This window comes from Protopterus annectens, chromosome 5.part0, assembly GCF_019279795.1.
Source record: "Protopterus annectens isolate FY-2018-M chromosome 5.part0, PAN1.0, whole genome shotgun sequence".
In the NCBI taxonomy this organism is placed as follows: domain Eukaryota; kingdom Metazoa; phylum Chordata; order Ceratodontiformes; family Protopteridae; genus Protopterus; species Protopterus annectens.
The window spans coordinates 616,470,807-616,495,118 of NC_056735.1; positions in this window are offsets into that span (position 1 = coordinate 616,470,807).

Below are 24,312 nucleotides of genomic sequence, written 5' to 3' on the forward strand. Positions count from 1 at the left end.
GTATACCCTTCCATTAATGTAATTTCAAAAATGACAACATTGGCTTGGGCTGAGTAAAGCATAACTGCTTCTTTGCAATTGTCTCAGCACAAGGCTGTTTGTTTGGCTATGAAGTGGAGATGCCATTAAATTGACGGTCTAGTGCAACATTCTAATACACTCTATAAACACAGTAATAGGTGTGAGCATATGGTTAAGGATCACTTTTTGTGGCGAGATATTAAACATATTGTTACACTGGTTATTAGTCGTGAGGATATACTCTGAATTTATGATTTAATAGTATAGATTAGAGTATTTTCATTCCCTTCATTCAGGCAAATATATTTCAGTCTCTCCATTTGCTACTTATGAAATTGTCATATTAATGTACTGTAAACAACTCCTTAGTATATACTCTAATATTTATTAGTAATTTCCATTACTTTATGAAGAAATTGTCAGGGTACATGAGCTGTTGGGTGATAGTATGTACATTAGTCCTGTACTGTTACAATGCCAGTAGCCTGTCTGAACTTTATTGGGGGGGGGGGTCACTCCACTTTGTGCAACACTAGAGGGAAGCCACAGCAGGTGCTTGTAATCAGTACAGCTATGTACAAAAGCATTCAGAATAGAGTTTGAAGGAGACATTGTGTTGCAAGAGATGTACAAGATAAGGTAAAGCAATCACCTGTAGTTCTGAAACCAGTCTTGAGAGTATTGCTTCACACAGAAAGCTTTGTGTTTTCAGACTGCTAAAGATGGTGACTAGAAGCCAGAGGAGTATTTCTTTCTGAACAGCTGCTGAGAAAACGCCTGTCAAATCATTATTTCATTTCTCACTGACACTCAAAACCTGCAAAGCAAGCCGTGTCTTCTTTACTTTTTTTTTTTTTTTTTTTGTAAAGCTACAAGTCAGTCTGGGCATCTGAGTTACTTGTGGTTTGAATATCTACATCAGGAATGCTACTATGACCGGTTTGAATTGCCATATAAAGCAAACTGCTACTTTTCTTTGTTTAAAGCTGAATTAAACCACACAAAAACTGTTTGCTATTGAACCTAAACAGGACAAGGTATCAAATTGTGAAACAACCAAAGATGTAATTGTATACAGAAGATCCTAGTACATTTTTGCATTTTGACTAATGAACTGTGTTCTTTACTGAAAAAAATGCTTTGTTGTTTACAGCTGAAATTAAGCGTGTTTTACCATTTTCTAAAACAAGCCCTCCTCATTTGAACAAAACAAAAAGCAAAAAACGTGGTTAGAATTATAGTTTGCTTTGCAAAATACACCCAGATAACAAGTCAATTTGTCTGAAAGGAATATCAAATATATGTTTCTTATAATCATTGATAAAGGACAACTAGATAGCTGGTAATGTTGTTGAGGAAGCAATAGCATAAAACCTTTGGCCTATTGATATATTAATAAGGTTGCTAAGGAGTATTCCAGTGTCATGTAACTCGTGTTTTTTGTACTGAATGAAAGAGATCTGTTATTTGCATAATCAATTAGCTTACTATTGGCTGAGAAATTGTAAGCTTTACAATTGTAGAATTTTATACCAGCTCAGAACGATGATCTGCAGAAAGGTACAATTCTTTTCAGTGCATTCAAATGCTAGACAGTCATCAAAAACAGTATGCTCTAGGGTGTGTATGGTGTATGTACTTGTGCGCGCGTGTGTGTGTGTGTGTGTGTGTATGTATGCTTGTGTGTGTGTGTGTGTGTGTGTGTGTGTGTGTATGTGTGTGTGTGTGTGTGTGTGTGTGTGTGTGTGTGTGTGTGTGTGTGTGTGTGTGTGTGTGTGTGTGTGTGTGTGTGTGTGTGTGTGTGTGTGTGTGTGTGTGTAAAGAAATTTAGACACACAGATAAAAAATGTAATACAGTTTCAGCTGCATGAAACTAAGGTTTAAAATGTTTTCAAATGATACAGTGTTAACATTAATACTGGCCCTTTAAAATATATAATAAAGTACCCTAAAATAATTCCTAAATCTCTAATAAAACATGTATGTTTTGCATGAGAGTGAGCTTGGTTGCTGAGTTTTACAACTTTACAGCCTACAAGGGAAACGTTGCTAAAGTGGACAGTTGCCTAAAATGAACCTTACAAAAATACAAAATAAAATGATAGAACTGAAGTGAAAACTGCTGTAAAACCCATGTATTTTGTTTGGATACAAAAGAGACAAAGATCACTCTGAAATTGTCTAGTTCACTGCTGCTAAGTAGTACCAAAACCCCTGTAAACTAACTACTATTGAATTAACTCAAAATGTTGCAAGGAGTAATGAAAGCTGCTAAATGTTGTGTTGATAGTTGTATACACTGAAACCTAAGAAACTACTTAATGCACCATTCCTCTCAAATGGTTACAGGAATTCAATTCACATGTTATAATTAGTTAGGAAGAATGTTTGTTAGAATCGGACAAAGGGATGGTAGTTTCTTTTAATGTATGGTGCTCACCTCTGCTTTATTCTTTTATGGATCATTCAAATGCAGTTAGAATCATACCTCTTAAGTGTCCAGATTTTTGCCTCATATTTTTGGTCTATTCCTCATAAAATTTGTGATTTTCTAACAAATCACTGGGGATGATCTGAAGATTAAAGTCACTAAATAGTGACATACATTTGAGTTTCAGACTTCAAATCCTTCAGAAAATGCAAGGTAACACAAAACCTATTATTCTAGATACTTTCTAAGTTTATAAGAGTAGTATTTAAAACCTGTCTCCATTTTTAGGCCTTTGTCCCCCCTGTTTTGTCAGGCTTTGTTCAGATTTCTTGCACTAAGAGGTTAAGAGATATGAGTTAGATCAGTGAGTGGCAGTGTAGCTTCCAACTTGTCTGTTGTCAGCAGCAGCTGTACTTAAAAGAAGGTTCATACAGAATCCAGAGTGAACTGGCTAATAATGAGCTTGGCAGGGGTGGGTTGGGGCAAGGGAAATGGGATAACTCTCCTGTTGTCAGCAACTTCCACAGTGAACTAGCCAATAATGGCTATGGCTGGGGGTGGGGGTGGGACAAGGCAAGGGAGATGGGACAAAGCTACATTAAGCAGAGTGTGCAGAAAGTCTGTGTGGCTAAGGCCTGTGAATAGATTAGTGTCAGTTGCTTGGTTTATTGGATGTTGATGGCAAGGAAATAGATGGTTGGGATAGGCTGATCTAGAAGATCAATTGCAGGGCAATGGGTAAGCCAGTGTCACATGAAGTAAGCATAGCATGTACATTCATGGGGGAAAAGGGTTTTGTATTGAGGTTAGGAGGGAGAAGTTGAAACAAGGTGAAAAATGCAATAGTTATAGTCACTAATTTGGCATTTCCGTACTGATGGTGATGACAAAAGTATAAGCAAGCAATGCATCTGTTAATCATATAAGCAAGTAAGGTTTTATTTATTAGTAACATATGTTTATTTCAATATAGTATATTATCAGTTTGGTTGTTGACTTACAAGAATGTATTTATTAATATCATGCATTTATTTCATGCAGGAAAATGTAAAGTTAGGGCAACAAGAAATGCTATCAGCTCATAATTGTTAAACCTGCAAATGTTATTTTAAGGACCTGGTACTGCTTTGCAGATATTGCTTCAGAAAGACATACTGTCAGTTTTGGAGTTTTGGACAATTTCCAGTCTGGGTATTCCAGACTGCATGTTTTTCAATACAGTCAGAAAGATTCACTCAGACTTTCATGAGAGATGGGTGGAAGGAACTGAAAAGCCTAATTGTATAAGTAACATCCAGGAAAAGATAGATTCTAGGGTGGCTCTTCCAATGTCCCAGTAGTGCCTTGGGAAGCTTATTTTGCTTGCCTTAATTGTCTCTTTTGCAAGTTCTAGGTTGGCCAACGTATGTTTCAAGAAAACTGAATTAGACCACAAAAGACAGAAGTGAAGATTCTCCAATGTTTCCTTAAATATAAATGAAATGTAGTTCACTGCATAGATTATTCCGTACTTATACAGTATGCTAAGTGAATTTATGTAAATGTGTTTCAGTTATCTAAAGAATTATTCTTTAGAATTAAAAAATATATATATATATACAACATATGTGCATTTATGCAGATTACAGGTAAAGTAAGTATGCAGACTTGTATTCAGGCAAATTAGTGACATCACAACATGAAGTATTTCAAGGTTAAGTTTCAATTTCAAGGTATGTATGTTTTATGAGTGTGAAGCTATTACATTAGCAGTATTTCTTAGTAGTTGTCAGCTTGCTAATAAAACTGACTGTTGTAGCCTTGTGTCCTCCCCACCCCACCCCACTAGTACAGTAATCCTAACTGTCCAATAGACAGTATACATTTAATTCACATCCCTGTGACTAAATTAATCATCAAGCAGCCCTCTCAGTGCTTTCTGCCTTAGTTTGTATCACTTGGAGGCCCACCTGTTTATTTGCATCTCTATACATACCCCTTCATTGCTAATGTATCTAATCTGTGCACAAACTGGTTACTAATCAGCAAGTCAATGTGAAGACACACTCCCAACCTTAATAAACTTTGCTGACTCTTCTCTCCTTCATTTTACAGGTAGTTTGAAGCCTTCACTGATTTCCACTGATTGCCTCTGGTTTCTTTGCATTCCACCTGGTTTACACCCCTTGTGCTATCTCCCTCCCCCAATACAAAGTCTATATTAGAATCCTGCTGAGCATGGAGCCATCTTTAAATTTCTAGTCTCCCACCAGGACACAAGTGCTCTTCAGCAATTACATTCTGCTTGCCGGTAAGCCATTAGACCTCAGGAATTTGTTTAAAATGTTCAGATTTGTAAAGTAATACTTACTTTTTCCTCTTGTCTTGGTTGGCTCTGCCCCACTCCGTTCACCCTCGCTAATGCTCGGGCTCTCTCCGCTCCCCTGCCCTGCCCCCTATTCCCTCCCACCCCCACTACCTCTATATTTATAGTAATCACAGCCACACCCACAGCTGACCCTCACATCACCTCCACCAATCACAGCTCCTCAAGTCATATCACATTATACCACACCAACTTGCTCCACACAAAATTCTCCCAATCACTCTCATTCCCACTAGGCATTTTTTACATCACCCACACTACTTCCCCATCCACATATAGTGCAACCCTATAATTCCTATTCACACCCCCCACCTAGAAACAACTTAAACTTTATAACCATGACTATCACACAACTAAGTCTAGTCTGTCTTCTCATAATTCTTTACAACACCACAAGTTATCACTCTAGCAATATCCCTAAATTTAGTAGCACAACACTACATTATGCACTCTCGTATACAGACACCACACATTATAATAATATCTGCCCACAGTTATTCAAAAACTACATAACAGACCAATTGAGAACTAAACACATATGCTCTCATTCCTACTCCAAAAAAAAAACACAATACTTTCTCACACTCCTCACCAAACTCCAACATCTGTATAACCATTTTAACTCCAGGCTCACCATATGTGGGGATATCCACCCCAACCCAGGCCCACATCCATCCTGTCCAACACAAACTGCTCCAACACAAATGTCAGAACATAACACCCCCACTTTCTTCATCCCTGGGCAAATCAACAACAGCAGCAAAACCAACCATCTTTTAATGCTAAATATTAATATTAGAAGTATCAAAAATAAAATACCTGAACTCCAGGCCACAATAGCACACTACTCCCCAGACATAGTTGCTTTAACAGAAACCTGGCTAAATAAAAACATAGCTAACTCAGAAGTTCTCCCTACCAGCTACAATATCATTAGACAAGACAGACCACTTCGTAAAGGGGGTGGAACTGCCTTACTGTACAAGTCCAACTTAACTGTGCGTCAATTACCAAACTCCTATCCCTCCCCCAATAATTGGGACATACTTATCTCACAATTTCAACTTCACCCTAAAAAGGTCATCACCACAATTGTGATCTATATTCCACCTGGTAATACACCTGCTAGCCTTGAAGACTTCTTATCCTGGAGTTCTTCCACATACTCACAAGAAACCCTTATTCTGGGGAACTTCAGCCTAGATTGATTCACCTGTATATCAGAACCACCAAGTAATCTAATACATCTCCATGGCTACCAGCAGCTAGTCCAAATTCCAACTAGATGTGATAAAAAATCTAAAAGGGAATCCATCCTTGACTGGGTCCTAACTAACAACCCCACATTCTACCCTCACACAGGCAGTCCCCCCTCCCAGACACCTTAAGTGACAACAACATAATATACTTTATATGTAGTAGAACAAGCATATGCAAAACCACTAACTATATATCCACTTAAACACAAAAAAAATCTCTCCTGAGGTCCTCAACACTTTACTCTGTAACTGTGACTGGACCCCCCTAAAAACCCTCCCACTTGACCAGGCTGTAGCATATTTCAACAAAATATTTCTACAACACCTAGACACTGTCACTCCATTGTGCAAAATCAAGGTTAGAACCCCTACAAACCCCTGGCTCAGTAAAGAAACCAAACAAATCCTCAAGTCCAGAGACACTGCCTGGCTTTACTATCAAAAAAACAAAGAACCACAAAGCCTAACTAAGTACCAAGAACTGCACAACCGTGCAAAAAATGCATTAGTCTGGACAAAAATTCCTACTACACAATATTACAAACTAAATACCAACACAACCCGCAAATATTTTGGAAAAATGTAAACTAGCTACTAAAATCCACCCAAAAGGCTACCCCCAAACCAACCACCCCTGACACTAAAGTTCCCATCGAAACAAAATTCAGCTCTCACTTTGTGAATTCAATTATATCCTTAGTATCACAGGACAGTTCCTTCCTCACTACCCCCCCCCCCAACACAAATAACACTAATACAAGCTTTACCCTCAAAACAGTTTCCACCACTTCAATCAAAAGCATGCTCTCCACACTAAAAACCTCATCAACAGCAGCCGACCTACTCCCCAGCTATTTCTTGAAACTCACACCAGATGCTATTGCTATCCTAGTCTCCACTCTCATAAATAGATCAGTTGTTGAAAACTATGTGCCCAAACTCTGGAAAATATCCTATGTTACACCCATACATAAAGGCGGGACCTCCACTGAACTTAATAACTACAGACCCATTGCTTTACTCTCCCTCCTGGCCAAAATCCTAGAAAAATGAATCCATACCCAGATGCTAAACTATCTCCTAGACAGCAATATCCTGTCACCTACTCAGCATGGTTTCAGACCTGCCCATAGTACCACTACAGCCCTTCTCTGCTTCACAGACACAGTAAACCATCTCAAAAATGAAGGCCTATAAGTGTCAACTCTTTTTTTGGTTATGTCAAAAGCATTTGACACAGTCTCACACCAAATCCTGCAAAACAAACTAAATAAATAACATCTATCAAATTCCACTCTTACCTGGTTCCAAAGCTACTTAACTGACAGGTGCCAAGCTGTGAAATGGGGAAATTCTCTCTCTCCTCAGCTTCCCATAACTATATGAGTCCCACAGGTTTCTATCTTAGGACCACTACTATTCACAGTCTTCACAAATGACCTCCATAACGCCACACATCATGCATCTATAATTCAGTATGCAGATGACACTACCTTAATCTGTGCTGCACAAAACATTCCCACCCTCCTGCAAACAACTCAACTAGCATTCTCTGACATTGAAAACTACCTTACCAAAGACCAACTTATCCTCAATCCAAAGAAAACCCAGCTTATGATTATAACCAGTTCTAACAAAAACACTAACAGTCAATTCACTATCTACTCCACAAATGCTACTCCAAATGCTCCAGTGGCACAGGCTAAGCTATTGGGAATAACCATAGACTCCCACCTAAAATTTGATAGTCATCTCAACTTAACTATTAAAAACGTACATGCCAGACTGGGGTCACTCTACCATATCAAACCATTTCTTACCAACAACACAAGATCAGCAATTGCTCGTTCCCAACTTCTATCCACCCTACTCTATGCATCTCCCATTCTGACAAATCTCAGCAAAACTGAACTAAGCAAAATGGAAGCCTGCTATAACAGAATTGCCCGCTTTGCTGCAAATTGCTCATATAGAACTCATCACTGTACTGCTTTGAAACAGTTCCTCTGGCTTGAACTGCCCAACCTCCTAACCTACAATCAGCTCTGCCTCTGTCATTCTATCTATTACCTCCCCAATAAGTGTCCTGCCCTCAAAAACCTAGTACAACATCACTCAGCCAAAAGGCTTCTTAGATCATCAAGCAACCTACTACTAGAAGTCACCAACCGCTACAATAGCTTTGGAGATGCACTATATAGTAGTTCAGTGGCTATAAAATGGAACTCTGTCCCAACTAGCATTCAAAACACATCATCCAAGGCCTCCTTTAAAGACCTCATCAGGCAACATCTCAAGCAAAGTTGGCAGTGCCATGATTGCTCCCCAGGCTAGTGAAAGTGGATAACATATACATGCTAAATCTTGAGCACTTGATAATAGTTTTCAGTCTTACTCACAAACACTGGCTAATCTACAATGTATGTACTGTACCTGTGTACTATGTATGTATTCTACCTATGTTCCAAATTTCAGCTGTACACCACAAATCTATTAATTACCTTTATTTTTAAAATTAATATTTTTTTGTTTGTTCTCTCCACTGTAACTGTTTATGTGCCACATACTACTGTAAAAACATGTCTCTTGTAATATGTGTGTATACTGATCATGTCTAAATAATTAAATGTGTCTGTAATTTTTCTTTGTGGAGCTTTTCTCCCCAGGCCTCTGCTGAAAAAGGGCCTTTTCGACTCAGTCAGACACCCCCGGTTAACAAATGTAAAATAAATAAATAAAATAAATAAAAGGTATGTTTTCAGACAAATGTATAAAAGTACCAAATTTCAGTAGATGGTTTTATCTGTGTTGAAATTACACTAGCAGAAAAAGGGAATTATTTTAGTATTAGTTTAGTTAGGTTCCAGAATATAATATTTATACACAGCTATATCACATTTTCAGTATAAACATTTATTGTTTTAGTGTAAATTTCAGTCATGTTTCAGAATATGACATTCATACAAAGTTATTTTAAAGGTTGATTATAATACATTTCAGTCAGATTTCAGAATGCAGCATTCATACTAAGTTATGCATTTCTAACAGCATTAGTAGATAGTTTACAACATACATAAATAGTATGTATATATAATTAGACCAGACTTTGCAGAATTACAGCACACCTCACATTATTCAATCATTAGTTTTAAAGGTAAAGTGACAGAATTATATTTAACAGGCTTATCAAGATAAGTTATATAAAGAATAGGTAGTTGTTGTTGTTGTGTCTTTCGGCTTATCCCGGTTAGGGGTCGCCACAGCGGAACTCCGGTCCGCTAATATTTGATAGTGGATTTTTACATGCCGAGTTACCAGCCCTGACGCACAACCTTCAACGAAGGCACACCGATTCACGCATGCCTCCGCACAGAAGACGCTCTAGCTGAGAATCGAACAGGACGTCTTGCTGTGAGGCAGCAACGCTACCCCTGCACCACTACCGCGGATTCGAGGCATGACAGGTTAGGCTTAATTTGTTAAGCTGTTACATAATACAGTGCACTTTACACACATTATACAGAATGTTAAAAAGATGCTGACAGGATATGAAAAGTTATATATTTGAAATGTATAAAGCAAAGGTATTCATAAATATATTTCTTTTTTTTGTATAAAATATTTTTATTTCCATTTTTTGGTGAAAACAGATACAGTAAAACATAACAATATTAATAGACAGGTAGTAATATGACCAGAGAATACATTGATGAATAATAAAACATAAATGCAAAACAGTAAGAATTATTTACACATATGCCAAAATTCCATCATTGATTATATATACCAACTTCAAGCTAGAATATGTTCAAAAAAAGGGATTTCCAAAATTCTGTAAAGTGAGTTTGGGATTTCTCAGTGTAGGTTAAATATTTGTGAGCTAGTAGGTGTTTAGTAACTAATTGTTTGAAACTCTCCCATGTGAGTGATGCTCTATCCTTCCAATGTAATATAATGTAGTATTTAAGTAAAGAAACTAGTGTTATTAATATTCGTGTTTGTAGTTTAGTCAGGCCTGCAGGGATGATATGTAGGAGAGCTAGTTTCCAAGATAAGGTGAACTTTTCATAGCCTATTTTTTCTAGTTGGACTCTAAGTGAACACCATAGCTTGTAAGTATACTTGCAGCTCCAGAAGATGTGGAGTAGATCAGCCTTGTGATTATCACAATAGGAACAGAATGGAGAGGTGGTTGCATATATTTTATTTATAATGATTGGAGTGAGATAGGCATTATGAAGTATCATGATCAGTGTATATTTACGTTTTTTTAAGGGGAATAAATACATTCTTCATAAATATATTTCTACTATTACAGCATACAAATATGTACAGGTTATTTGAGACACAAATTTAAAATGCAGACATCTATCACAGCATATAAAAATTGAAAAGATAAATATACAAAATTATTAGTTAACACTTTAAGAAATATAGCTGAAAACTTTCAGAAGCAAGTTAATACAGTATAATTATGATTCAAAATACATACACTATAGGTGTAAAATGAGAATTTATAGATGGCTATCACCAAATTAGTATGGATCTTGCTACATTGAACAATTAATATCAGTTATAAGACATGTTAAAGAATTGCCCAGTTATCCTTTGCAGACTATACTGATAGATTTATAAAGTAACTTCAGCAGCAAATCCTAGTTTAGTGATTTGAGAGACAATTGTTCCAGAATAAATCCTACATAAATACAGCTAATAGACTAGACTTTGCATAGACCTGAAAATGTAATGCTGGACTTGTGTCTTAATTTTATATTTCATATTTTGAAGAAACTAAAGAAATAGATCCCTGTTTAGGTATCTCAGGGAGAGTTGTAAGACATAAATACAGTATTTTCTTTGTGTAGGCCTAGAAATGCAGCCATATTAGAGCATACATATATCTTCATTTTATATTCTACAGTGAAGGATACATATGAGCTTAGAAATAACCTTCAATCTAAAATGCTAATAAAGATGAAATGCACTAACAGAATGTATAGTATTCTGAGTACAAACAGGTCTCGTTTAGATGAGAGAAGGCTTGGGAATCAAGGTCAAAGAGGCATGTAGAACTTGTAGGAAATTGACAGGGGTTTACTATTATTAGGAAAGATACATCAAACACGGAAGTCAGCAAGTTAGTTTGGACTGATACATAGAAAGGCATTGCAGTTCAGTCCACACAAGTTCAATACAGACTCTCAAGACTGATTGCAGGTCAAATATCCAGCAGTCCAGAAACTACAAACAGAAAGATTTGATTAGGATATTCTTGACATCTATGCTGCTACTACATAATAAACCACCTTTGTTAGATCTGGAGTGCAGACTTTTATACTGAAAGGTACAATAAGATCTTACACATACAGGAAATAATGAGATATCTGGCACTTGCTCAGCAGAGACCTGGCTAGTTAAAATATAAAGATATTCATTGCAATTATTTCCAGTGTGTCCAGTATCCATGCTCTTTCAATTCTTAGATGTCTTATATGCACATACCACAGAGGCACCTACCCGGTTAAAAACAGGAAAATCAATATTCCTCATTAAAAGTGTACTAAAGACCAATACCTCTGCCATCTGACAGTATATAAATTGCATGCTAGAAGTGACAAAGACAAAATTTGTAGCCACCTAGAAAGAATTTGATCATGGCAGTAGAACAAAAAGGTAATAAAAGAAAGTCATATGTAACAAAGGATCATCTGTTGTTAAACAAAACTATGACGAAGATCAGTGAAAAGGAGAATATAACTATGGCATGGATAGATTACAAAAAAAAAACATTTAACAGCATCCCACATTTATAGATGATTAATGCTTACAGATGTGTAGGATACACCCTACATTGATCGATTACATTGCAGTGAATATGAAACAGTGGCAAACCACTTTGCAGCTAAGCCATGAAAAAAGGGCAACTTATTATGTTGTCTTGTCCTTAATGCAGTATGCTGTTTACTTAATAGATTAGGCTTTGGTTACACCTCAGCTTTTAGAAACCAACTTTTTCAAGGGCACTTCATTTATTGTTTGTGGATAATATAAAATTGTATAGGTCATCAAACAATGATCTGAAAGCATAACTTTGAAAGGTTAAAACTTCATCAGATAATATAAGAATGATATTTGTTTGTGATAAATGTGCAAAAGCAACATTTATAAAAGAAAGCTGAAGAACCAAGAAATATCAGCTTGAAAGAGGAATGTGATATAAAGGAATTTGAGCAGGAGGGACTTCTAGAATGTTTAGTTTACAATGAAATATGAACAAATGAGAACAAAGAACAGTAAGGAATATTTCAGAAGACTAAACCCTATGTTGAAACTGCCTTAACAATTAGTAATAATGTCCACGTTATATATTAATTTTCTCTTCCTGTTCTAACTTATAGCTTTAGTGTGATTGACTGACTCCAATCTGTATTAAATCAGTTGGAAAATTAAACTAGAAAACTAGAGAAATGCTTTATGCTTATTACATGATATATAAAAAATAGTGTAGACCAAGATTATATATCCCTCACAGTGAAGGAGGTATGAGCCTTCTCAAAACTGACTACACATATAGGTATGTTGTCTCAGTCCCCTTCAATAAACACATCACACTGAATGACATTTGACGACCTTTATTAAAACTTCCATAACATAGCTTTGATCACCAAAATCTATTTAATACAACTGGACATAGTATAGTTGATTCTAAACACAGCATAAATATCCTTATAATGTTAATCAGAACAGTGTACCAATTCATCCTGCCCCAGTAAGCAGTGCCCATACCTCTGCTCACTTACTTTACTTATGAAGCGGCGTCCAAGACTCATTTCATATCCCATTTATTGAATTACCCATCCAACCAAATAATTCTGGATGACATGACCTTACTCATCCTGACCCAGTAGGCAGCCTCCATACCTCTACTTGTTTACTTTACTTATAAAGCCGCGTCCCCATCTCACTTCATACACCATTCATTGAATTACCTTCCAACGAAATAAGCAGCATCCTTACCTCCGCTTGCTTATCTATTCAGCAAACTTCTTACAGCTGCTCATTTTCCTTTCCCCCAAATCTTTGAAATGAACATCTAGACACCAGAGGGGGAACAGAAGAGGGCAAACTTATCCCTTTTCTCTGCCAACCAGTCTGGTCAGGCTGTTGCCCACTCCCTTCTACCCAAAATTGTTCAACCAATTGCCTCCCATAAAGGCAAGGGTTAAGCCAAACATCATTCGGTGTACCCATCATCTGTAAAATACATTAGAATCCCATCATCAATCCCATGCCTTGACATACCAGCACTGAAACATGCCTTAATGAAACTAAATAAAGCAGGATTACCCTTGACCCCACCATGCCACCAGGACACCCACTCCAAGAGAGTACATTCCCTTATAGTCCACTGGCCTTCAAGCCACTAACCATGGCTCAACCTTTCCAGAATGACAACCTATGGCCATAACAAATGCCACAGAAACTATAACCCCTTGAACTCAAATGTGCACTCAGTCAAAGAAACCCTTAGCAAGTCTCAAACCCAGGATCCTGTCAACTATAGCATATCACATTAGCCCACCACACTACACAGCTCTGGATGTGCAGTAACCCAATTACTGCAGGGAATAGTCTAACTCCAAAACTTTAATGACCTAACACTAAGCACCAGAAAACCAGAACCCCTTGACCTAGTTCCTTAAAACTAGCCTATGCCCAGCAATGAAGTACTCTACGTGCCCAACCTTAAACACCCCCGATTCACTCATTACCAAATGGCAATCAGAAATAGAACCCAAGCCACCCCACTCAGAACTTCAAACTCCCCCCCACTCACTTCTTCCTAGCAACTGTTTACACTAGAACACTCAAACTACTAACCATCCTTAACCACTGCTTGTCCCTGGCCTTTCTCTTTAAGGTTATCTTCCCTTATGTTACCTATACTTCTAGTAAGGAATTAAAACCTGGTCTACGGCTGCAATATCCTGCAGCCAAGCTTCCCTTAAACCTTCTAGCTCCCGTGTAAACAACACGCCCAGTTTCTAAAATTACCCCAAAACAGCCACCTAACTGCTATGCTTCCTAAAACCCTACCTACAAATTTCACCCAAACCCCAACTGAAATGATCCTTGTGTTACTCTATAAAACCTTAACCTGGTATGTGACATTAACACTACCTACTCAAGGGACAAATTTGTCACCCCAAAGATACCACATGTTAGGAACAAACTGTGGCATCCTGTCAAACAAAACACATCATTGGCCCTTTCCACAAATGTGGTTTAAACTGGATGAGCAACTATAATCACCCCCAAGGTTCCAACCACCTGAAAGCCAAGGTTGAACTCAGCTGGCTTGCAAGAGCCATAGGACTTAAGCCTAATATGTTCCTGTGCTCCTATGAATGTTGGGACTCTACTCCTCCTGTAGGATCCCTACACTCCTTATAAACTGTCCCCAACAGTTTACCCTGGCCCCCACACCTACCACTTCCTTACTTGCCCCATAATCCAACACAATGATCAGCTTCCACACTACTTGAACATAGTGCTCTAACATGCCTTAATGACCCAAACAAGAGGTGACCGCATTGTGTGCCACTCCAGCCACCAAAGCACCCCCCAGCATAATCCATTACCTTTCAATTTTACCTCATTCCTGCTACTGACCATTGCTCTCTGTGCACTTCCCTCTCAGCCTTGGTATACACCACTGTGCCAACTGTGACTTCCACTGCAACAGGCCTCCTTCACTCTGGCCATTGATTGAACCACTAACTGCTGCTGCTCTGCACTTCTGCCATCTGTGACCCCATTGCAATCTGCGAAACAAAGAAAACTGTAAATCCTCTTCGCACACAAGATGTGACCACCTTAGTCACTGCCAAGAGCCTACCTCATACCAAAATGCATAGATTCATAGATTAATACTGAGATAACTGCCCCTGTGGGCCATTTTAAGCCTAACCAATTAAGCCAGTCACACATTCCACAGTAACCATCTAAATGGCATTGGTTGTAAGCAAAACTGAAGCATTATTTCATTACAAGACCCCCTAATAAACCTGAAAGCAGCACATTTTTAACCATCCTATGGGCTTCTTAGGTAAAGAAGTTAGTGACCCCTAGCGGTAATGCCAGTGATCTCGCACTACCCTACAATCACAATTCCGCCTAACACTCGCAGTGCATGCCCATTGATTCCCCCCTTATTTGCGACATGCCCGCAAAATGGCTACCCAATGCTCATCGTCCATCTGAACCACCTTCAAAATGAACCTGAATAAAGCCATAAATAAAATGTAACTGCAGCACACCATTATGGGTAATTTTAAATATAGTCATTACAAAAATGAAAAAATTGGTAGGCTAACAGGTTTTGCTTTACCCTGAACTTAGGGTACAAAGTTTGAAAGTCAAATGTCTGTCAGCACCTCCCAAATTCCCCTTTCACTGATGTCCACTTAGTTGATGGAAACCACAGGTTATGGAGTAATCACTATTACCAAGCAAAGCTATATCTTTCCTGAAGATCCATGCAGTTGAGGGGTATGCTGCTGACTGCTCAGGCACCACCTAATCATAGCAGCAGCCCGAATCAGTACCATCATCCTCACAACAACCCCTTCCTCACTGCCTAAAATTACCAGATAACTCTTCCCTATCTCTCAAGCCATCCTGGACAAATCTTCCAATCTGGAAACCTGCGCCAACTCAACTTCTCTCAGGTTTTCTGACCTCCATCCTTCAAGCCTTATCAATGCCCCACCAGCAAACCAATGCTCTACTACCCACTGACTGACACCTACTAGCCTCCTGAAAAGCTGCACATTTTAAACGCAGCTAAGCCCCCCTTCTTTTTTTTTTTTTTTGACTATTAGAGCCACACTGCATGTGCGCAGCACCGTTGTTCTAACCTGCTGAAATGCCCCTGAAAACAGCTTCAGTCATAAGAATAACTCAGAAAATGGAAACAACCGACCACCCCTTCAGCATCCTGCAAGCAACAAATGATGGGCATGTATTCACAATCAATACCAAATGGCACTGAAGGCCATGCAAAACACAATACAGCACAGAAAATTCCCACTACAGCATGGGCCAAAATGTATAAAGGTGCTTGAATGCCCACCTTTCCAAATGACCAAGTCTCCTCACACTGTGCTGCACTCCACATGCCACACTCCTCCCTCTGAAAGTGAATGGCTCCTGAAAAGTCTGCATGCACCACATCTCTCCACCCCCCCCCCCGATTGCTGAAATATCCATTCCCACCAAACGTATATCCAAGTTCATGCCAAAATGTGATTACTTACCCAGCTACACTTATCTAAACCCCTTAAGCCCCTCCCCACCCTTACCTCATTTCCACCCAATCATCCCTCCCTCCATTTAACCTTTTCACCTCCCCAACCCACTAAACTCTGACTAATATATCAATCTAACCCCTCTTGAAGATGTCCCGGGACAACTTGGTTTGTTGCCAAACCTCATTTATCATGGGACTGCATACAAATCTGCTTACCTCATTAGACCCCTGCATAGTAAATGTTCTAAAGCATGAAGACAAGTCTAAAATGGCATGTTTACTTAGTTTAGCAGAAACATTTTGACACAGAATAGGAAAATAAATCAATCCAGAAGTAGACAAAAATCAGGCAGCAGACTAATATTGCCAAAAATGAAAGAAAGTATATAAAATGAAACAGATGAAAAGAAATGAAAAGAAAAGAAAGGAAAAGGAAATTGGAAAATCCACAAATAAGTTTGTTGCCATAGTGTTGAAGTCTACGATCCCAAAAATCATAATCCCATGAATGTAGTACCAAAAGACTAAGACACTGAATACTACAATGTCTAAAAATCTTGAATATCAAATCCTCCCACCAGTCTGGACCCAGGAATGAGTGCTAACATGTGTCCTGCAGGGGGGCAAGTTCAAAAGTTTGATATTGTGGTCTTCATCATTTTGTCTTTTGATATTAAGGCCCTGGGATTATGATTTTTAATACTGTTGGCTTCAAGATTGCGATAGTAAACCTTTACCAATACATTTGACTCAGTATGAACTGCAGATGAAGGCAATTCTGGATTCACTGCAGGAGCTATTAAGACCACTATTGTCAAACATCATGGACTGATACAATACTGACCTCATGAACTTTTACAATACCCTAACTTAAGAATAAGGCCTATTCCTGTCAAGGTATGTAAAAAATCTTAGCTTTTGGAGAAACTGAACCAAAGGAATTTCCAAATGTAACCACTAGAAGGAGTTAATTAAATTTAGGTAAATTTTGACACATACCAACACAAGAGAGAATATCAGTCAATGGTTTTCTTTTCGTGGACTGCTAATCTTTGGTTTCATATACTTCTTTCAATGACATCATTGACAAAATCACCAGTAGAGGTATATAATAGTTAGCAAAGGGAGACCAAGTAATTGTCTTATAGCTTATAGGATTTGCCCTTCTGTTGTTTACCACCAAGACATTTTTTTTTTTATTCTTGAAAAGGCCAGGTCATACAATGTTCAATGCTGCATGTAATATCAGAAGAAAACAGATCACAGAAACTGTACCAGATAATGTTTGGAAGACATTTTGTTGATTGGTACCAAGGAAAAGAAAATAATACTGGACTTCTAGTCCTTCCAAAAGGAGTACAGAGAGCTTGACATCCCACTCATCTAGGACAAGGATCAGCCAAGCTAACGGAGCATAAGATAAAGAAAGCTCTGAATTTCATAGAATGACAGTCACAATAGTAAAGACAACTAACATGGCAAAGAGCCTCTTGAGCTCTTTTTATGAGGCAGTCATGTCACTGTGGACAACCTCAGTGTAACAGGTATGCAAAAACAGCCTTAAAGAATGATGGAAGAAAAAAACAAGAATTTCCTTGTATAGTACTACTGGATATCTTTATATCATGGCATGTGTTTGGGAGACTTTCCCTTGATTTGTAAATGAATATGGCATGTGGTTATTTCATAGGTAAATACTAGGATAACTGCCATAAATGGCCATTTAAAGCCTAACTAATAACCCAAACTCAAAATCAAGCCCCATACCTTGGGTCTAGGTAGTGAAGACCTAGACATTATGTCAAATCCATTTTGAGGAAATGGTTGACCAAGGCTTTGACACCATTTTGAGAAAAGTGAGGTAGGTCTTCTTAAAGTTGTTGCTAATCTGAGGAGTAGTTTCTTGCTAAAATTATAAAACAGTAAAATGTATTTAATGCAAACAATATGGCAATGATAAGTACACTCATGAATGACAAGTCATAGAACACTAAGGCAGACAGAAAGAGAGACTGTTAAGAGAACAGATTCTTATGGTACTCCTTTTACCATTTCTTGCAAAGATCAGTATATTCAGAGCATAAATAGTAGCACTGTTAACTTATTTGCTCACTTTCAGTTCATAGGTTTTGCAAACTGGCAAGAGAAACAGAAGAAGAGGGAGAATTGTTTCCTGCTTTTGTGTGGGAGATTGGCAGAAAGGCATGACATTGCTGAATCACCACTCTCTTCAGTGACTATAAAAATGAAAAGCAGCCACCGCAGTTAGGGAGTTTTCAGAGATCAGGAATTATCTCAGAACAAGGAAGAAAGCAGTTGTACAGATTGTGGTGCAGCAATAAGGATGTCTAGTAAGACCACTTAAAAGCAGCTAGAATGTACTGAGAAGGCAATGATAGAACTCACTAAGTATTATGTAGTCAGGAGAACACTGATAGGCTGGGAAAGGAGAGATCGTGTGGGCAAAATGAAATATATTTTTTTAATTAGTTGTAGAGAAGATAATAGAGGTATTTGGAAAATGAGCAGAGTGCATGTATAGGTGATGCTATTTACATTTTTAAGCAACCTAATTTTAGTCTAATGTGGTTTTTACTTTATTTTGCTGGAGAAAAGTTTAGCTCTGCACTAAATACTGTTGTGAGAGAAAGTAACTGAATGTAACTGTTGGAGACCAACTGACTCAAAGAATAAGAGGTTCAAGGTGATTGGCTGTTTTTAACTTTTTGAGATGCCTGTTTAAATGGTAGCAGTTCGCTTTCCCTGTACTCTATTTTGCTGGATTGCACTGAGCTCATACCTCTCAACCTCTTAGAGCAAAACAATCTGGACAAAGCCTAAAATAATCGGGGGACAAATAGGGGCAGATTTTAAATATTGCTCTTACAAACTTAGAATGTTGATAGAATAATAGGTTTTGCATTAGCATGAATTTTCTGAAGGATATAGAGTCTTAAACCCAAATGTTTGTCATTATTTAATGACTTCAATCCTCAGCTATTTGCCAGGAAAGTACAGATTTTAGGAGTAACACACCAAAAATATGAGGCAAAAATCTGAACATTTTGCAAAAATCTGTACAGTTGAGAGGTATGAGCTACACAGCAGGTCTGCTGCTGTGGCTGAATTTTACCATACATGACCTTGAATTACTTTGGTACTGATCCTTCTATAGCCACAAAAATGGAATGCTATTTATGTTTAAATTCTTAGCTAAGCTAATTTGTTTGTATTTGATTGTGCTGGGAAGAAAATCTTGTTTTGCATAAAGTGCTGGTGCATTGTCAGAGAAAGTAACTGACTAGTACTCCAGGTACCTCACTGACCACGGAAGAAGAAAGTTCTTTAGCTTTTGTTTTCTCAGTTCAAATGACATCATCTTGCTTGCCTTTTGATCTATATTTTGCAGTGCTTCAAGCTGTGTTAAGAAACAGTGCACTTTGCATAGATTCCAGCCACAAAAATCAGCTCTGTCAACAGTATTAGTATAGTCATATTATCTGCCTTTACATCTATCAGTCTCCTCATTCGGTGCCTAAACTTGCACTGACAGCCTCAATGAGTGGCACACTGCAGGTTACCTATTTTTATTATACATTTTATTAGTGACCAATAGACCAGCCTTATGAAAACTGGTGCCCTAGGTAAAGGGCTCCACAGCATCCTCTTTCCTTGGTGCTCACTGATCCCCTTGCACATTACCCAAATTCCTTATTTGCCCCCTTTACTAATCTTGACCTACTCATACCATCCAGACCACTTTTTCCTTTTTTTCACAGTTTGTCTTACTCTTCAGATTTTTCTGTATGCATTCATTCATTCCTAACTAAGATAAGCTGCAGTCTCATAACTGTGGAGGAAATAACTGCATTAAGCCATAGTTCAGAGGACAGTATGGCCCCATAAACCATGAAGATTCTAGATGCTCTGATTTGAATTTTATAGTTTTTTTTTAACCTCCCTGTTCATCCAATGTTGACCTGAACAAAAATCTTGATTAAGAAAATACATTCAGTCTTAATCTTCTTCACCTTTTTCCTGCATCCTTTAAATACACACTGACTAACCAGGACTGTATTTTAATAACTGTGGAAGAAACAGGAAAGTCTAAACTTTTCACTACCATGCAATTGGACTCCGACCTTCTAGTACACAATGGCTTATAACATTCACACTCTTCTCCTAGTTAATTGTAGCTGTTTCTGATGTTCCATGTGCAGGATTTAGTTTTAAGTAGTGGCATACTTCCTCTCCTGATTGGGTGGTTGTTCATAAGTTCATAGTAGGTAACTAGGCTAATGGCCTTAGGACCTTTACAAGCCTACCTGTGTAAAAAACCTGAAGCACTGACTACCCCTGTCCATGAGGGACATAAGTGCCACCCCCAGGGTAAATTTCCAGTCACCCATCCAACTGTCAAGGTTGCACTTAAATAGGGTCATTGAGGAGCTCTGCTTCATGTGAAGTGGAAGCTAATTCCAAAGGAGTGGCAGTCTCTGAGATGTAGCCTAAACTTGCCCTCTGCTAACAAAACAAAGCAAAATAAACAAACAAAAGGAGCAACCTTGACCAAAGAGCAGGAGTCATATACTTCAAGGGGCTGACATACATTGTGACAGACTCTCTGTGAATGCTGAAAATTATCATGTACTGCCACAAATGACAAGAAGCTTTGCAATGGCAGTTAGCCAGGTTTCCTGCTTCCACTTTTCACTCAAAAATGGCTGACTAAGGCTGCCTGTGTTGCATTTCTGTTTGTTGTCATCAACAACATCTCTTGAGCTACCCCAATGACTGCCACTATATTTTCCCCCTCAGCGTATTGCTTCTAGAATTGGTATTCTCTCCTTGTTTATCCAGCAGTTAAGACTGATAAGCAGAAAGGTTAGTAACAGGGTACAGTTCAGATGTATGCTCTTCCCTATGGCCCTAAATAGGCAATTGTATGCAGGGTAAACAGTGAGCTCTTTCTGTTTCTCTTCTCTGCTCTTTGTACTAGCGAGGTGCCATTTCTAGTAAATGTGGACAAGACCTACTGGTGAGAGAGGGAATTCTTTCCCTCTACAGAAAAGGAACTGCTGATCTAACTTAAATCTCAGTCAAGCTAATTGGATAATCACATATTCAACAAGCCTGTTGAATTTATATACATTCAGCACCTTCAATAAACACTCTGTGCTGTATAGATTGGCAAGGGTCTAGCAGTTAATTCTGAGCTGAAAAAAGAAGGCAGCTGCAAAAATGCTTATTTTAAATCTGTTTTCTAACTTATGAGATGTGGTAAAATCTGTCTGGTAAGTATACCATTTTGATTAATATTTGTGAGTATCAGAATGCAAAAATAGCGTGTTTTAAACTGTAAGACAGCATGCTTTAAACTGTAAAGCTTTTGCAACTCAACTAAAGTGTGCACAAATATTCAAGCCACACCCCTACATCTGTGAATTCCAAAGCCAAGTAAGCAGATCATAAAGAGATGTAACAAAAGGAGCATATGATTAAATACAAGCAGAAGCTGTACCTCCCCATACCCAGAACATTACGATTCTGAGGTTCATCTGAACTTAATGCCACTAGTCTTGGAAAAGGTATTTACGGAATTGTGCTAGGTGGTTAGCTAAAAGTCAGTAAAGGTCTTAGCATAAATTGCTTGCTGTGGGTTTTACTGAATTCACAAGTTAGGTGTAAAGTGGATTCAGTTGATACATAAAAGGGCATTTGTAATAATGACAGACATTTATAGATGGGCTTTCAAGTTTGATTTACAAGCTTGCTTTTCTCTCATAAAAAAAAAAATAATAAAAAACAATTTGTTATAGCAAAGTGAGAGAGTCCTCACACAAAATAAATAGACAGCAATAAGCTGTCCAACACTTATAATGTATTCTTAGTTAATATTTTATATGTATTGATGCTATATGACATGCCGATGCAATTCAGCTTAGCAAGTTTGTAGAATATAAAGACTTTTGTAAATCTAATGGTACAAAAACATGGCAATGAACTGAATCTTTTGTTTAAAACTAGAAACTTCGACTTAATTTCTTAGTTTTGAATTGATCTTGTGCTTTACATCAACATAAATGTATTTTGTTCATAATTCCTAGCTATGAATCTTGCTATCTGTTACTATCTACAGCCTTACGAATCAGGCACCTGGTACAGCCTGCATTGAATATGTTTATACTTCCCAATGGCCTATTCAACAAAGTGTGTTATATAGTTTGAAATAAGTTTTCAAAATATGTGATTTTTAATCAAATGAAAAATGGAAATGTATAATATAGTGAAATTAGATTAACTAATGTTTGTGGAACCATTAATTATTATGAATTTATGTGTTAAACCATTATAGAGTAATGTGGACATTTGCAATCTCCCTGGTGTATACTGTTTTATGGAGTCTACATGAGTGATGTGTCTTATAATGTATTTTGGCTGATAGATATGCTCAATAGTAAACCTAACTTCAAGGACAGTTATGGTAATTTAATTAGAATCCTATTTATTCAAATGGCTGTTTCAACAAAAGCTGACTTTGAAAAGTCTGTAAAATAAATCCTGAGTAAAGTATGGAGGCAATCCCCCTGCACATAACAATGCAGGGGTTTCACTCCTACAGACTCATACATATTAGTCACATAATATCTGTGGTTGTACGATTTCAAGTGAAGAAGCTCACTGTTGTTGAAACTTCACCTAAATAAACAGGATTTGAATAATTGTGCGATTACCTTAAAAGACAATAAGAAAAGATTATAGGTTCATAGGTAGGTACTAGGCTATTAGCCCTAGGGCCTATAAAAGCCTAGCCAAATGGTACCCTGGCTTTTGCCACCTAAGAACATCATTTCCCTGTGCCCCTGTCAAGCAGAGCCACAGAAGTGATCCCTGGGGTGAATTTCCTATCTCCCATCCAATCATCAAGATTTTTCTTGAAGAGTGCTAATGAGGAGTTTTGTTTGATATAGATAGGTAGTTTGTTCCAGAGTATGGGAAGTCTCTGGGACAGGAATCTATCCCTCCAGCATGTTCTGTTTATTGTGGTGACAAGGTTTAGGTCCCTTGAGCGTGTAGCTCGGAGTGATTGGGATTTCTTTAAGAAGAGCATGTCCAACAGCTCTGGGTCTGACATAGCTTTGTATGTTAGGCAGTGATTGCCTCTGAGTAGGCGATATGCGACAGAGTAAAGCTGGAGTGTTTTGAGAAGGTCTGCGTAGGCCATCTGTTTGAGGCTGGTAATCCTCTTTGTGAGGTATTTCTGTAGCCATTCCAGTTGTTGTAGATGTCTTGCGAGGTACATACCAAAAGGGCCGTTGTACTCTATAATGGGTCTAATGAGTGATGAGTAGAGGGGAACAATGACCTCTTTTTTCCTGGATGAGAAACCTTCTGTGATGAGGTGTGCCACGTAGAAGGATTTCATGACTACTGTGGCAATGTGATTATCAAAGGAGAGACTACTGTCCACCTGTGTCCCAAGGTCTCTTATCACATTTTCAGTGTTAAGTAGATGACCGCCTATGTGGTAGTTCATGGGTACAGAGTTTTTACCAAAAGGGATGACAATGCACTTTTAGGCATTGAGCTTGAGGCCATGGCTTTGACACCAGGTATCTGTCTCAGTGAGGCTCTTTTGTAGGATGTCCACATCGTTAGAAGTTTTGATTATGGCTCCTAGCTTGCAGTCATCTGTGAAACTTGTTAGCCAAAGACCTTCTGTGTTAGCCTGTACTTCAGAGAAGTTGATACCAAACAGGAGATGACCTAGGACTGAACCCTGTGGTACTCCACTTGTCACTGGTCTGAAGTTGGATTTAGAGTCTGCTACTTTCACAGTGCGGGTTCTGTCAGTGAGTCAGTTGGCAACCCATCTTGTGACATAGGGATTTATACCTAGTTTAGTGAGTTTATCTATAATTCC